We start from the raw sequence: 15,259 nt of genomic DNA on the forward strand, positions 1-15,259 counted from the left end.
TTTCTTGTGCTAAAATCAGACTACAGAGGCGAATTTGACAAAAACGGTGACACAGTGACTTTATCAGAAACAGAAAGAAGTGTAGTTTGATCTCTGAGCATCACTGGTAACGCTGCTACAGAGCAGGTTCTGGAATCATCCACTGGCAAAGACGAGTTGAAAATGATCAAATCTGCACTGAAAAGTAAAAAATTGTTTAAAAATCCAGATGTCAGTGTTCTGTAAAAACACTTTGGTGTGTGTTGGTGTAACACATTAAAGAGGCAGATCTCACAGACTTAACATTCAGCATTCAGTCAGGACCCTTTCACTCAGTCCTGAGGGATAAAAAAAGAAGCTGACAACTGCTCTTCAATGACAAAGGGAAGTCCATTTTCTGCTAACAGTGGGGAGCATTGTATCTGACTCTTAAAGAGTCTTCGTCTGTCTGTCAGTCTGTCCCTCTCCCTCTCTCTCAGTCACACACAGAAAAGCTTATATTCATCTCTGGAGGACATTTCAGCTGCTGCTCTTCATATAAATTCTCCCTCTGATGACTTCAGGTCAACAGAGTCACTGCGGAGGCACAGGAAAGAAGAAGTATCAGCAGCTCTTTCACACATTTCCTCCCCTTATTCCTCCGAGTTTCCTCCCTCTTCTTCTGCAGCAGAAAGCAAGGCGCTCAGTGGTCACTCTACGCTGGCTCTTCTCCGAGAACACTGGTCTGACTGATCAGGTTCACGAGCCAAAAATCGAGAGATGACTTCCTGCAGTTCTGCTGCAGAGACAGACACTCAGCCAAAAGCTATTTCTGGTGCTTTAGAGTTGGAAGTGAGGAGTTAGTCAGGTGACTGTTGTGATGACTTCACTGGTTCATACTACCTCCATTTACAATGTAGATCTGCTCCAATAAATGAATTATTTTATTTTATTTTATTTAAATCAAACCCATACAATAAGTGTAAAAATTGCAGCAAGTCATTATTTCCTGATTTGAAATTGTGTTTTTTAAACTTGTTGAGTTCACAAAAGTTTTCATTAGGACCAGTAGAGCCAGTTTGAACTAGTTTTGCTTTTGTCAGTTGTACACAGAGTCTCTCAGGGATTACACTCTATTTAAGACACATCAGTTCTCTTTTACAGTGCTTTAATTCAACTTTTACCCAAGCTGCAGAGGTAACACCACAGGGTTAGACACAGCTGTGTGAGCACAGTTGATGTTGGCAGAGTGTGGTTAAATATGCCCCTAATGTTGGTTAATGGCAGCAGAACCACCTGGTTCAGGAGTTCCTCAGATCTCCAGGAGGGTAAATAAAAAAACCTATCACAGTTGAATTACAATTAGTTCTGACCAGGGCATCCCTGGTTCTATTTGAAACTGAAGTTTGGGGGTGGAGGGGGGATTTAATTCTTCATATTTGTTTCATATCTATGGTGTGACAAATTGTCAAAACCTCAGTTGGTATAGTTTCCAGCCTCACTGCAAGGAGAACTGCTCCAACGTTACACTCACACATTTGTTCCTGTGGTTTGACACCAAGAGCTAGCTAGCAGCTGAAAGTAAGAAAGGTCAAAACACAAGCATATCGGGTCCAGTATGTTTGGTTTTACAAAACGTGTTTAACACAACAAAGAAGAAGTTGAAGCAGAGAGAGACCAGCCAAACCTTAACTGGTGGAGCAGGATTTGGGTCAGTTTTCTTGTTGTTTGTGGTTTTGGTGTATGGCATGTTTGGTCAGCAGATGTGTGACAGATGTTTGTGGCTTATTGCTGGGGGTACCTCACATAGAGTAGTAAATATATACGGTTACTTAATTATCATCTGTCCATTTATACACCCCGGTGACTCTACTGAAAATTCATGCTACCTGTGCTGTTATGGTGTGAGGCAGAGGTTCGCCTGTGATGTGGCGGTGCTCGTGGCAACATAGACCCAGGCTGTATCCTCCAAACACTGAAACGTACGTACAGTAACACAGTGTGTTAGAGCTGAAACTACTCTGGTGTGATGCAACGTATGAGCTTGAAGCTTGAAGTGAGAATGAGGACATGAGGTGACGCTCCTGGACCCAGGGAGCAGTAGATGTCTCCTGCAGGACACTGTGTTGGACTGCTGCAGCTTTGAACCAGATACCCTTTCTCTGATGTTTCCTCCTCTAACCATCTTCATACTCTCTCCTCTTTCGCCTGGACACCTGGAGCAAGCAGGTGGTGGGCGGGGCCAAGGCCTGATCCACATTTCTCAATGACAAACTTTGAAACATCAAATCGCTGCAGTTTATATGTGATTTTCTCAAAGAAGTCAAGAGGCTACCAAGGCTTCACACAACAACACAACAACAGATGTAGATGAAACCTCCCATTGTAAGAGCTGGAGACCTGAGTCAGACCACAGCACTCTGAAGCAGGAAACACTGCTGCTTTACCAAAAACCCAAAGAGAGCCAGCAACTCTCTGCACTCTCTACAGCACAGCCAGCAATCAATACATGACTTCAGCATTTTATAAATGACTAAATCAATACTTTTTAATATTTTGCTATTCTAATGTATTCTGCTGGAGACAGCCCAGGGCAAGAGAGCAGAAATATGCAGATGATGGCAGCATCGGGGCTACAACACATTCACATGCTACACAAACATCTTTCTTCCATTTCCAAGACTATAAATTGGACCCGATTGATCAAACTCTGGACGGAAATCAATAGAAGAAAGGCAACATTTTCAAAGAGGAAATAAAACATATTCCTCCATACAGACAGGGCACAAGAAGTTTACCAGGAGGGGCACTTCTAAGTGCTGCAGTGTAATGGAAAGAGAGGGTGTCGATGGGTGGGAAGCAGGAGTTCACGCCCCATCGCAGATGCACAATTAATGTTTGCCTTTGCCTTATTAACCATGACCACAGTCTTCGCCTCACTGTGACTGTACCGAGGTTGTCATGTGCAGAAGGTGAGAACTTAAAAAAACAGTGGCAGAGGCAGTGTCAGCTGATCAGTCCACCACTTTGCCCCAACATCTCAACAACTATCAGACAGATTACACTGTGTAGAACGGGATGAGTCTTATTTTGGTGAGCCATTCTGCCACCAACATGTCAACACTTCTGGACCTGCTTGAAATTTGTCCAGAGAGACTGGGGTGGTTGCAACAAGTCATTGTAACTGCAGGCAGCCAAATCACAACAGATGTGTCACAGCACATCTTTACTTCAAAATACACAAAATAACAGATGCAACGATAATTTAACACATAAGAGAACATAAATTTGAATTATTTTGTCAGTCACTCACGGTCTTATATTTGTCTTTTCTGTTCATCATAATCAATAAAATAGATCAATTGTGTCTATTTTGACTTAAGGTAAGTTCTATGTTCCACACAAAACAAAACTAAATAACGGTTCTTTGATAAATAATATTAAATTAATAAATAATACTTAAATTGTTGCAACCGTCCTTGATTCAAGTTGTATCTTTCTCCAGGGTGGGGATCAGTTGCAACCTTTGAATTCTTCCATTCAGATAAATATTGTGACTGATCTGTCATTTGGAATCATCTTTAAATGTTTTGGGTCATTAGCAGACAAATGTAAGTTTAAGTTTATGTTAAGTTTTGTACCAATAGTCTCTGAGTCACTGAGAGAAATGTAAAGTGTTGCAACCGTCCACTGTCTCCACTGGATTGATTGTCATAAAATTTGGTCCAGACATCCAACTTTTCACCAAACACTTGTATCAGGTCAAAATATTTCAGTTTGTCCAATACTCATGACCCTGAAAATCTAATGTACTTACTTGTGCTAATTAGCAAATGTTAGCAGGTTAACTACTTTGGTTAACATGGTTAACACAGTCAACATTATGTATTGTCATTGTGAGAATGTTAGCATTCTGATATTAGCATCACTATTGCAGCCTCACAGAGCTGCTAGCATGGCTGCAGACTGCAGTCAAACCTGCAGACCGCATGGTTCAGAGGAGTCACCGAGACGCAATGCAACTGGACACTCATTCTCCCATTTTTCCTTTTCACTTTGCTGTTTTTCACTTCAGGTTTGGATGCTTCACATAAGGAATCATCGATTTGAAGAGAGAACAGCCAGTGCTTTTAATGGCACATTGTAAGAAAGCCTGCCCCATAGTGTGGTGGTGCCAACAGACCTGTTGAGGAAACTAAAAGGGTCTGAATCTGTCTGCTGGCAAAGTTTTGTCTGCAGCCATGGAGGAAATGAGACATTCTTTAATCATGTATCCTCCTTATAATCTCCTGGTCTCAGGCCGACAACTTGAGCATCCATAACCAGCACACTTCAAGGGGAATAGGCTTATAGAGGGAGGAATGGATAAGGAAGGAGAGAGAGAAGAGAGAGAGGGAGAGGGCTATTTAAAAGAAAAAAAGATTTCCCTGCAGTATAATTTGCTGATATAGATGATACAGTGATGAAGAGAGAGAAAGAGGGCGAGCAAGGGAGAGAGCCAGGGAGAGAGAGAGAGAGAGAGAGAGAGGGAGAGGGAGGGAGGAGAAATCCCCATTGGGCAGACTAAGAGTAAAAATAAGGGAGAAAAACTAATTAACTGATGAAGTCCCGTTGTGGGCAACACACACACACACACACACACACACACACACACACACACAGTAAATTGGAAACCTCCTGCCCCCTGCTGGTGCCTCTATCAGATTCAGTGATGAGTACAGTCAAGGAACTGTAACACACTGGAATTATGACGAGGCACTTCCTGTTACTATTGTTATTATTATTATTATTATTATTATTATTATTATTATTATTATTATTATTATTATTATTATTATTATTGTTGTTGTTGTATTTACAGAATTTAGGTGTACTTGCACTTTTTTGAATATATACCTTTTATACTTATACTTCATTCAGAGGGAAATGTTTTACTGCACTAGATTTTATTTACACATTAACAGTGTAATGTCATTCTTGATAATATGGCAATATTATATCAGTCACAGAGACATTTTGCTGATGATACTTATGAATATGTACTGCAGTTGTTACTGCTTTTAAACTGTGGGACTGGTGGTTTTACTCAAACTGAACACCTCTGGTCACTCACTGTAATATGATGACAATACAGATAAATCAGTACTGAGGATCCAGTTCCTGGTTAGATAAGACAATAATAATAATAATAATAATAAATTGAGGAGTCTCTGTCTCTGTTCATCTGATCGACTTCAAGCTTTACGTGTGTGTTGTTGAGGGCCTCTGTTGGATGAGCTGATCTGGAGAAACGACAGTCAGTGACTGTACCGACGTCCACTCGGCGATATCATCAATTACGACAATGACGTGTCACAAAGCTGCAGCTACAGAACATGCACAGGACCATCTGAAGTGTGGAGTATTTTACACAGTCCTGAAGCAGACTCTAGTACGATACATCCAGGAGTTCACCCCTGAACTGGTTCTCTGGGAAACCTCCCTGAATAAATTAAAGTTTTAAAAACAGTTGGCAGGACCTTCAGTAAGAACCTGTAAAAATATGAACCAGATGAAAAGTCATCAGGGTTCCTTCTCTGGAGACCATGTTCTGTCTGGACAGGACTGATCATTTCCATGAAAATAAATAAATAAAAATAAATAAAATTTAAATAAATAAAAGGTTCTTCTTCAAGAGAGGATGACTGAATGAATCTGATAACTAGAGTAGAGTCACTCTGAGTCTCATAAACTGAGAGTTCAGGGATGTACTGATAGTGCGCAGATATACAGGGGGGTCAGAGGGAAAGTGGTCTCACACTGTTGGACCTCATTGTACTCTGAGAGCAGTTGGACCCAACTGAATGACTGGATGAAGGAGTGATGATGATGATGGTCATTACAGATGATAAAGATCAACTGAATAACTGAAGCCTGCTGACAAAAGACACTGGTGATCATGTGACACGTGCACGGTCTGTATTGATAGATGGATGGAGGAGTGATGGAGGGAGTGTGGAGTGGCTCATCAGCCAATACTGCACTGTTTGTGAGTGTGTGTGTGTGTGCTCCCTGATGATTCACTGCTGTTCTTCAGAAAGCTGTGTACTGGTAAAAACCCTGTCTTCTGTGTTAGGGGCCTCTTCAGAGCCATGCGGGGCCGCTGCATGTTGGCGGGGCCGAGGTGAGTTTGTTTAGGCTATCAAAGCCAAAGGCTCCAGTCGGCCGCAATTATCTGAAGTTCAGCAGTATCCCCGGGCAGCATTCATAATCAAGCAGAGCATGAGAGAGACCTTTTCTCCTGTGGGCCCCTTGGGGCCTGTCTGTAATGTGGGTCATTTGAACAAAAGGTTCCTCATCTGAAGTTTTTGTTTCGTTCACACTGAGCCAGATTAACTGAGAGTGTTTTCTTCACTGCTCATCTTTGTTTCTGATGATGTAAGACGATCATTAAAATCATCATCATCATTAAAAATCACCAGCTCCAAACTCTTTACATTAGCCCTTTGGCCTGTGACCGAGAGAGTGAGAGAAACCTGGAGGCACAAAGAGAGAAAATGTCTCATTCCCACACAAAGAGCAGTAGACTGTCTGTGTTCATGAGAGACCGAAACAAACACTTGATTCAAACGCCACCTGACCCAGACTGGACCACAGGTCATCAGAAGGGGACTCCCGCTGTTCTAGTCTTGTCATCCACTCAAAGCACTTCACATGTCACACTCACCCATTCTCACACACACACACACACACACACACACACACACACACACACACACACACACACACCTACCATCAGTAGCAACTTGGGGTTCAGTGTCTTGTCCTTGACCTGCAGACAGGAAGAGCTGGGGATCAAACCCTCAACCCCTGTGGTCAGTGGAGAACCCACTTGGCCACAGCCGTCCACAGTCACATGCAGTCACCCCCTTTCCCTCTTTTTTGTCACTGAGCCCTGCTCTCTACACAGCTGGGATGAAATGCCTTGCTCAGTGGTATCTTGAACTGGCAACCCTCAGGCCTGACAACAACCTTGTGTCCACGTCTCTAGTGAACCACTGAACAAAGGTGAGGCTGAGCTGTAGGTTTGGTTCCTTCTCTAATAAAACCTTTTATTCTCTATCAAAAGCATATAGACCCCAGGAAGAATAACTGCTGCTACAAAATCTAATGGGATCAAAATAAACAGAAAGACCAAGCCCTGCACATCAGTTATACCTGCTCACACTGTCGACGTCTCTGCAGCTCTCTCCATCTCTGTCCACTCAGATTTAAACAGTTCACATGTTTCCATCATGTCAGAAAGATAAAACCTGTGTGTATGCGGACAGCAGTACTCCTGACAGTGTCCTCGTGTTGGACCGCTGTACACGGCATGCTGGCTCCATCTACTGTTTGTTATCTGTCAGCACACACTGGTGGTGCTGACTGCGACCCACACACAGCTGAGCCGAGCCGAGCCGCTAAAAAGGCTTCCCTACAGAGTGGTAACCGTCTGCAAATGAATTTCTGTCACTGCAGCAGCTCTGACACACAGACAGAGATTTCATTCTGATCTGTCCTCACAGTTTTCAGCCTGATGCTGACATCCAGCAGCTGATTAAATGTGTGTCTGACAGTAACAGCTGTAGTACACAGACTCTGACACCTTTTATTCACCAGCTTCTCGTTCCAAACCGCGGAGGCTCTGACTGAGCTGTGATGTAAATATTAATATAATATGAATGAAGCTGTAACTGAAGATTCTCCTCACTCTGACGTGAAGCCACCAGACATGTTGCTGCAGAGCGGGAACACACAGCTCCCTTATGACTGCAGAGATTTTACAGAGTGATAGCTATTGCTCCTCACAGATGATCTTTGTCTGAGATCACATTAAAGGACTGGTCCACATTTTATACTCACATGTCATATGTGCACTGAAACAGTTCCTGCTACAGTCATTGCTCCTGTTCCTATTGGCTGTTAGAAGATGCACCCTGACACCAAAAATATTGTCCTCATTCCGCAGGTTATATGAAACTACATTTGAAGTAATTATTTTGAATTAAGTCTAATTAAAAATTATTTTTCTCTTCAGACCACATCAGAACTTGTTCACAGTGACTGGACATGATGAGTTGAAAGAATCTAGCCTTGACAGTTCTCTCATCTCTTCAAATTTACTTTCTTAAGTTTGTCCAGAAACATGATCAGAAGATGTATTTATTTTACTGTCGAACATGAGAATGAAAATGTCTTTAATCTTCTTGTGTTTATGATGGAAATGTGCTGTGTGTCTCCTGGTTGTTGACTCTTATGATGAAAACAAGTATCTAATCCAGTGCCTCCCTCATACATACACTTACTACACATAATCACTTCCTGCATCCTAAGTGGATCAGATGTCTCACTCTGAGGAATAACTCTGGTACAAAGTGGCTCTGTAACTTTTTGATGATTCCCCCCATGTCACGCAGAGATTGGTTACATATGTGAAGTGGCTATGATTTAGAAAAATTGAAAAAATAAAATAAAATAAATAACAACTCTTACATCAGCATATTGCCGACAAACATAATAACCAGTTAACAATAAGGCTCTTCAGTCTGATGGTCAACCTGGTGAAAGAAGTCACCTGAGCCGCTGAGACATAAAAACAAAGTCACACTGTTGTTACTCACCAGGTTGCTCTCCTTAGTCCTGCAGCTGCAGCTCTGTACTGAAGTGCTGTGGGATGGAAACACACACACACACACACACACACACACACACACACACACACACACACACACACAAAGATAGAAAGGTTTAGCTTCACGCAAGCAACATTACACAGGTGTAAAAAGCTGGCTGTGAATGTGTTACTTTAATTAATTTAAATTCCTAAGTTATTCTGGAAGTTAGAGGAAGTTGATCTAAAATCTTTAAGCATCACTTTTCATCATAACCTGGGAGCTTATCTATTGACTGTAGCTCTGGTGACTGGCTCTGTGTGTGAGGGGGGAGAAAACCGAGGGTTAACCCTAACCCTAAACCTGCTGCTGAAGGTTCTAGCAACAAAGAAAATCAGACATGCAGGAACAAGTCTATGGAACACACCGCAGATCTAAGAGAAGTCAGCTCGATACATTTTTTTAAATGAAAGATAAAAACTAAAACAAGTTGTGACCACTGGTATAGTACATGGTATACTGATACGTCATTGTGTACTGCATCGGTCAGTGTGCTGCAAGGCTGCATGTCAGGCCTTTGCTTTAGGATGGTGAAGGTATGGCCCGCCCTGTGACCCTCTGCCTCTGATTGGATAAGACTTGGGTTTGAGGAGTGATGATTGGTTAGGGTAAAAATATCAGGGTAAACCAATCAGAGGCAGAGTAGGGTGGGTCATGCCTCCACTTCGCATCCTGGGAAAAAAAAATATCACTTGCTGACGACTTGTTCTGTTAGTTTATAATAGGTGTATAAAATCCAGATTCTTCAAGCAGCAGTCACTGTGCAGACAACAGACATCTCCCAGTACAGCTCCCAATACAGGTCAGAGCACAGTTCCCTTACAGCTCCCAGCAAGTCCAGTTTGACAGAAGACAACAGGAATCTAGTCTGAGTTTATTTAGCAGGATAATTCTCTCTGTTTCATGTCTTGTTCTGCAGATCATCATAATTAATCTGACTGTTGTACATTGTGACACAAGCTGTATGTGACGGTGTCTCGAGGGTGAGCCTGGGTCCACGCTGATCTTGAGTCAAACTCTGTCCCTGGCTCCCAGTATGTTTTAGAATTGATTGTAAGATCTCACAGATCTTTAAAGACTCCTCATTGCCGTTCTCTCAGCTACATTTATTACCCTTTAGCACAATAGAGACAGAGGTCTTTCATATGCTCCAGAGACCTGGTTGAAAACTAAAGGGGACAGAGTTTTTGCAGCCAGGGGCCCGAGGCACTGGAAGGACCGGCCTGAGAAAATCAGGCTGATGAACTGACAGACACACATTCACACACCGATGATACTTCAGGGACAATCTGGGGTTCAGTATCTTGCCCAAGGACACTTTGAAATGTGGACTGGAGGAGCTGGTAATCAAACCACCGACCTTCTCCTGAGCCTCAGCCGCCCCAGTGATGTGAACCCTGTCCCTTCTGTGGTCTAAGACGTTCTCTCAGGGAAGTGTCTCAGCAGCGCTCAGCACTCTGAGATCAGAGTCAGGCCCCTGATCTCCTGACTACTCCTCCTCCTCCTGTGGACTGCCTCCACCACAAACACTACAAGTTGTGATGATGATGAGGATGATGATGATACTGTCTCACCTGATCTGTTGATGTTTGTCTTTTTTCCAGCAGATGGCACTATTAACAAAGTGTGTGTGTGTGTGTGTGTGTGTGTGTGTGTGTGTGTGTGTGTGTGTGTGTGTGTGTAAGACAGGATGTAGGTATGGCACACACAGCAGAGGCATGGAAGACACACACACACACACACACACACACACACAGTAGCCACACAGTTGACTTGATGTTAGTGTCTTAATGAGAAAGAGGCGTTAGTGTTTGCAGAACTCATATTTCATCATGTTCTGTTTGACTCATCTTCCTAATCAACTCAGTTTTCTACACACACACAGGTAAGCAGATCCTCACCATCTGCTGTGCACACACATAAACCCCCACACACACACAAACACACACAGCGGAGCTTGGCAAGAACAGCATGTCTGCTCCATGTTTGATTAGGAGTGGTGTGTGCATGTGTGCCTGACTGAATGTGATGCGTTACAGTGTGTGTCAGGCCTCACCCATCTGCCAACAGCCCCTCCCTGAAATCTGCTGTCCCTGAATCTCACTCACACAAACACACATGAGCAGACAGAGGCTGCAGCCACAGTGACACAGGCACTAGGTGCTAACACAGCTCGTGGGTTTGAGTCTGAGATCTTTCTGTGTGCAGGCTGAGGAGGCCTGATTGTACATAGAGTCAATGAAATGACCCAAATAGAGCCAAATTCACACAAGGAGGCAGGAATTCAAACAAAGACACATCCACAAGAGGTGAAAATGCTGGACAGTTACAGTTATCCCAGGACTTTATGAAAATACTTCATACTTCATACGTGATGGCAGCTAAAATATACAGAAAAAAACCTGTTGATGTCATAATTAATCTATAATGAAAATGTGTTTCTTAATGACTTTTATGTCTTGTGTAGAGCAATAAAGAATTTGTAGGAGCTCGAGCCTGCAAATAAACTTTCCTTGTTACATTAAGTGCGACTGGCTCTAAACAGTGTTTCATTCTGGGTAAATCCTGTCCACATTGATTTCCCTTGGCTGAAAGGATTTTCAGATGTTAAATTAAAAGGAAACTCTAGCTCCTTAAGAAGCTGAATGGAAAGTAAATTGACCCCCCCACCTCTGTTGGATGAGCCCATTTGTAGACGTGGAGCAATGCTAGCATCTCTCTCTGAATCTCATCCATCTCTCACTGCCCCCACTTTGTTTCTTTCTTTTTCGTTTTCAGTCTAAATTATACCTGTTTTGCTGGCCTGGAAAGAAATTAACCTGTCGTACTGTAGGTTGACAAAGTGATATGATGCATGAGTTCAGGTCATATTAGAAATATGAAGAGATGAACAATGACATTTCACGAATAATCTATATCTTATTACCAGTAGTTTATTTTTTATTGTTAACAATGATGTACCATCATTTTTATCACATCACTTCGTCACTGCCACTAGATGTCGCACTAGAGCACCACCATCTTAGACCAAAACAAATGCCACACCTCCAGCCTCTATGCGGCCCTTCATGTTTTCAGTCAGTAAGGAGTTATGAAGCCCAGTGAATGTGGTCATGAACACACAAGAAGCACAACTGAATAAAGTTACCCTGTGGACACGAAAGCCAACAAACACAATCTAACACAAACATTAGTTCATGCTAGCATTGCACTGATATTATACAGAATTGCTGACAGTTAGCCTGCTAGCGATAGCAACATTTGCTGAACAAATTCATAATATTGGTTGCAGCAGGTTAGCTAACATTATCATTCTACTGCAGCTGTCACTAACAGAGCCAGTAGTCCTCATGTCCAGTCCCCCTGTGCTCTCTTTCTTTGTCAGAGCCTTTTTAGATGAAAACATGCTTTCTTTAGTGGAGGAAATTCTGTAAGGTCACTGCACTGTGCCATCTCACCTTTGAGCAGTCACATGCACACATACGTGCATTAACATGAGCACGCTACTAGACTGGCTACCAAAACAGAAAACAGAATAACTCAGATTACAACACAAACAGAGGGGTTGTTATTTTGTTCTCTGCTCAGGACGCCATGACTTCACTATATCTCTATATAGAATATAGCTGTGTGATTGTTTAAAATCTGGTTTACATGACAGTTTCAATGAGAAACATTGAGATGTGAGGTGCTGTAAAAAGGATGAAAGTTTAATTTATTGCAGCCTAAACTGTCCGTTACAACAGAATTGTTGCTGTTGGTTGTGATCTGGCACAAAAACAATGGCGTAGGTTTGGCCTCAATATTGGTAGGGACCAAACAACCCCATCACCCCTCTAAATCAAAAACAGCTTTTTAATACTGTCAGTCGAATGTTTATTAAGATATAAGATCTGTATTTACATCTAAATAAAACTATACACAGAAACAGATCAGCTGTTAATCCAGTGATGCATCAGTATTTACAATCTAATAATGAGAGGCTGGTGACGAAGGTGGGGAAGACCTGGGCATGCTGACCCCCAGTATCGTAGACTGGTTGTGGGAACATGGAATGTCACCTCTCTGGCAGGGAAGAAGCCTAAGCTGCAGCAGGAGGTGAAGCATTACCGATTAGATATGGGCTGACCTCTACGCATAGCAGGGGCTCTGGAACCCATCTCCTGGAGAGGGGCTGGACTATCGCCTTTCCTGGAGTTGCACAGGGTGACAGGTGTTGGGTAGGTCTGGGGATACTCACAAGCCCCCAGTACAGCACTGTGGTGTTGGAGTTCTTCCTGACAAACGAGAGGGTCACCTCTCTGCAACTGAGTTGCTGAGGGGAAGGCCCTGACTGTTATCTGTGCCTATGCACCAAACAGCAGTTCGGAGTATCAGGCCTTCTTGGCGTTTTGGGGTGGTGCCCTGGAAAGGTTTCCACCTTGGGACTCTATAGTTCTGCTGGGAGACTTCAATGCCCATGTGGCCAGTGATGGACAAACCTGGAGAGGCATGATTGGGAGGAACAGTCTCCCTGATCTGAACCCGAGTGGTGCTTTGTTATTGGACTTCTGTGCTAGTCATAGTTTGGCCATAACAAAACCATGTTCAAACATAAGGTAGCTCATAAGTGTACTTATTTTCAGAGCACCTTAGGCCAAAGATCAATGATCATATCATCAGATCTGCAGGTAAAGAGAGGGGCAGAGAGGGGCACCTCACGGTGGTGAGTTGGATCAGATGGCGGGAAAGGCTGCATGACAGACCTGGAAAACCCAAACATGTAGTAAGGGTGAACTGAGAACATCTGGCAGAGGCCCCTGTCTGTGAGATGTTCAACCCACACCTCCGGAAGAATTTCTCGTACATCATGGTGAAGGTTGGGGATATGGAGTCTGAGTGGGCCATGTTCAAAGTCTCCTTTGCAGAAGCAGTGGCTGGGAGCTGTGGCCTCAAGGTCATTGGTTGAGGCAGCAACCCAAGAACCTGCTGATGGACAAGTGAGGGAGGCTGTCAAGCTGAAGAAGGGGGCCTTTAGGACCTGGTTCGCCAAGGTGTCTCCAGAAGCAGCAGATGGGCACCGGGCAGCTAGAAGGGCTGCAGCCTCAGCAATTGCAGAAGTAAAAACTCAGTTGTGGGAGGAGGTTTGTCAAACCTCAGATCAAGGAGAAGCAATGCGGATTCCATCCTTGCCATGGAGCAGTGAACCAGCTCTTTACCCTTGTGAGAGTTCTGAGGGGGTCATGGGAGTCTGACCAGCCAGTCAACATGTAAATTGTGGTCTTGAAGGCTTATGACCATGCCCCCAAGGGGTTCTGTGGGGGATACTGTGGGAGTATGGGCCCATTTCTACAAGCAATTTGGTCCCTGAACAACCAAAGTGAGATCTGTGTCTGCATCCTCAGCACAAAGTCAAACACGTTTTTGGTAAGTGTTGGACTCCAATCCTGTTTGTAATATTCATGATCAGGATCTCAAGGCGAAGCCAAGGTGAGGAGTGTTTCTGCTTTGGAACCCTCAGGACTGCATCTTTGCTTTTTGCAGTTCTTTTGCTCTGTTGGCTTCTTCAGAGCGTGACCTCCAGTGCTCACTGGGATGGTTTGTGTTAAGGATACTCAACCCACACACCCCCATCGCTTTATTTTCCCGAACACAACAGGCTACAATTTTCCCGGGGTTAATATAAAACATCACTTCCGGGAGAAACATCCTTCAAAACAGAAATACTGTCTAACACACATGAGTAAAGGCGCTTTCTTTTACATTGCTTAACACCCCCACTCGCCTTTAACATGATGGGTTTCCTGAGAGCACATTTAATGTACTCTTATGTACCAAACATTTCTTTGACAAACCTTTTCAGTTTTAGCTTTGTAGCTGGTTTTGTCATAACATCAGCAAGCATTTGCTCAGTAGGACAATATTCTAGATGTATTTTGCCACTGTTTACAATGTCCCTTATGAAATGATACTTGATGTCTATGTGCTTACATCTTTGTCTGTTCACAGGGTTTTTGGCAAGTGCAATAGTACTTTGGTTGTCTTCGTACACTTTTGTTTGTGCATACTGATATTTGTCCATTCCTTTAAGCAGCTGTTTCAAATATATACATTCCTGTATAGCTGATGCTAAGGCAATGTATTCTGCTTCACAAGTAGAGAGTGCAACTGTAGGTTGTTTTCTTGACTTCCATGAAATTAGAGAGCTTCTTTCACTTAGACTGACACAATATCCTGAGATACTACGTAATCTACATAACTACATAACTTATTTCTGGTCTAGTGCATGTGGACAAATATATTAAACTTCCCACTGCTTCTCTGTACTTTCTTGGATTAGTCATTTTTTCAGCATTTTTTGAATAGTCAAGTTTAGACTCACATGGTGTCTCTCTGGCCCGACAATCTTCCATTTCAAATCTTTTCAGTATTTTGTTCACATATCTTTTCTGTGACATAACAACTTGACCTTCTTCTTGTTCAAAGTCTATTCCCAGAAAATGTCTGAGTCTTCCCAGATCCTTCATTTTGAACTTTTCAGTTAGCATGATTTTAACATTTGTTAACACACTTTCATTGCTAGCTGCTATGATCAGATTGTCAACCCATATAATCAGGATTAGCTTTTC

The 15,259-nt window shown here is 42.9% G+C and overlaps 1 protein-coding gene across 1 annotated transcript in view; it reads right to left on the reverse strand.

Moving 5' to 3' along the window:
• rbfox1 (RNA binding fox-1 homolog 1) overlaps positions 1–15,259 on the reverse strand; it is a 309,086-nt gene that overhangs the window by 235,129 nt on the left and 58,698 nt on the right. Inside the window, exon 2 of the mRNA XM_071501337.1 lies at positions 8,601–8,646. The gene's annotated coding sequence lies outside the window, so the exon portion shown is untranslated. The remainder of the gene's footprint in view (positions 1–8,600; positions 8,647–15,259) is intronic.

This window comes from Trachinotus anak, unplaced genomic scaffold (genome assembly GCF_046630095.1).
Source record: "Trachinotus anak isolate AG129_WGS33_773 ecotype Australia unplaced genomic scaffold, CSIRO_AGI_Tana_v1 ptg000017l, whole genome shotgun sequence".
Taxonomy (NCBI): domain Eukaryota; kingdom Metazoa; phylum Chordata; class Actinopteri; order Carangiformes; family Carangidae; genus Trachinotus; species Trachinotus anak.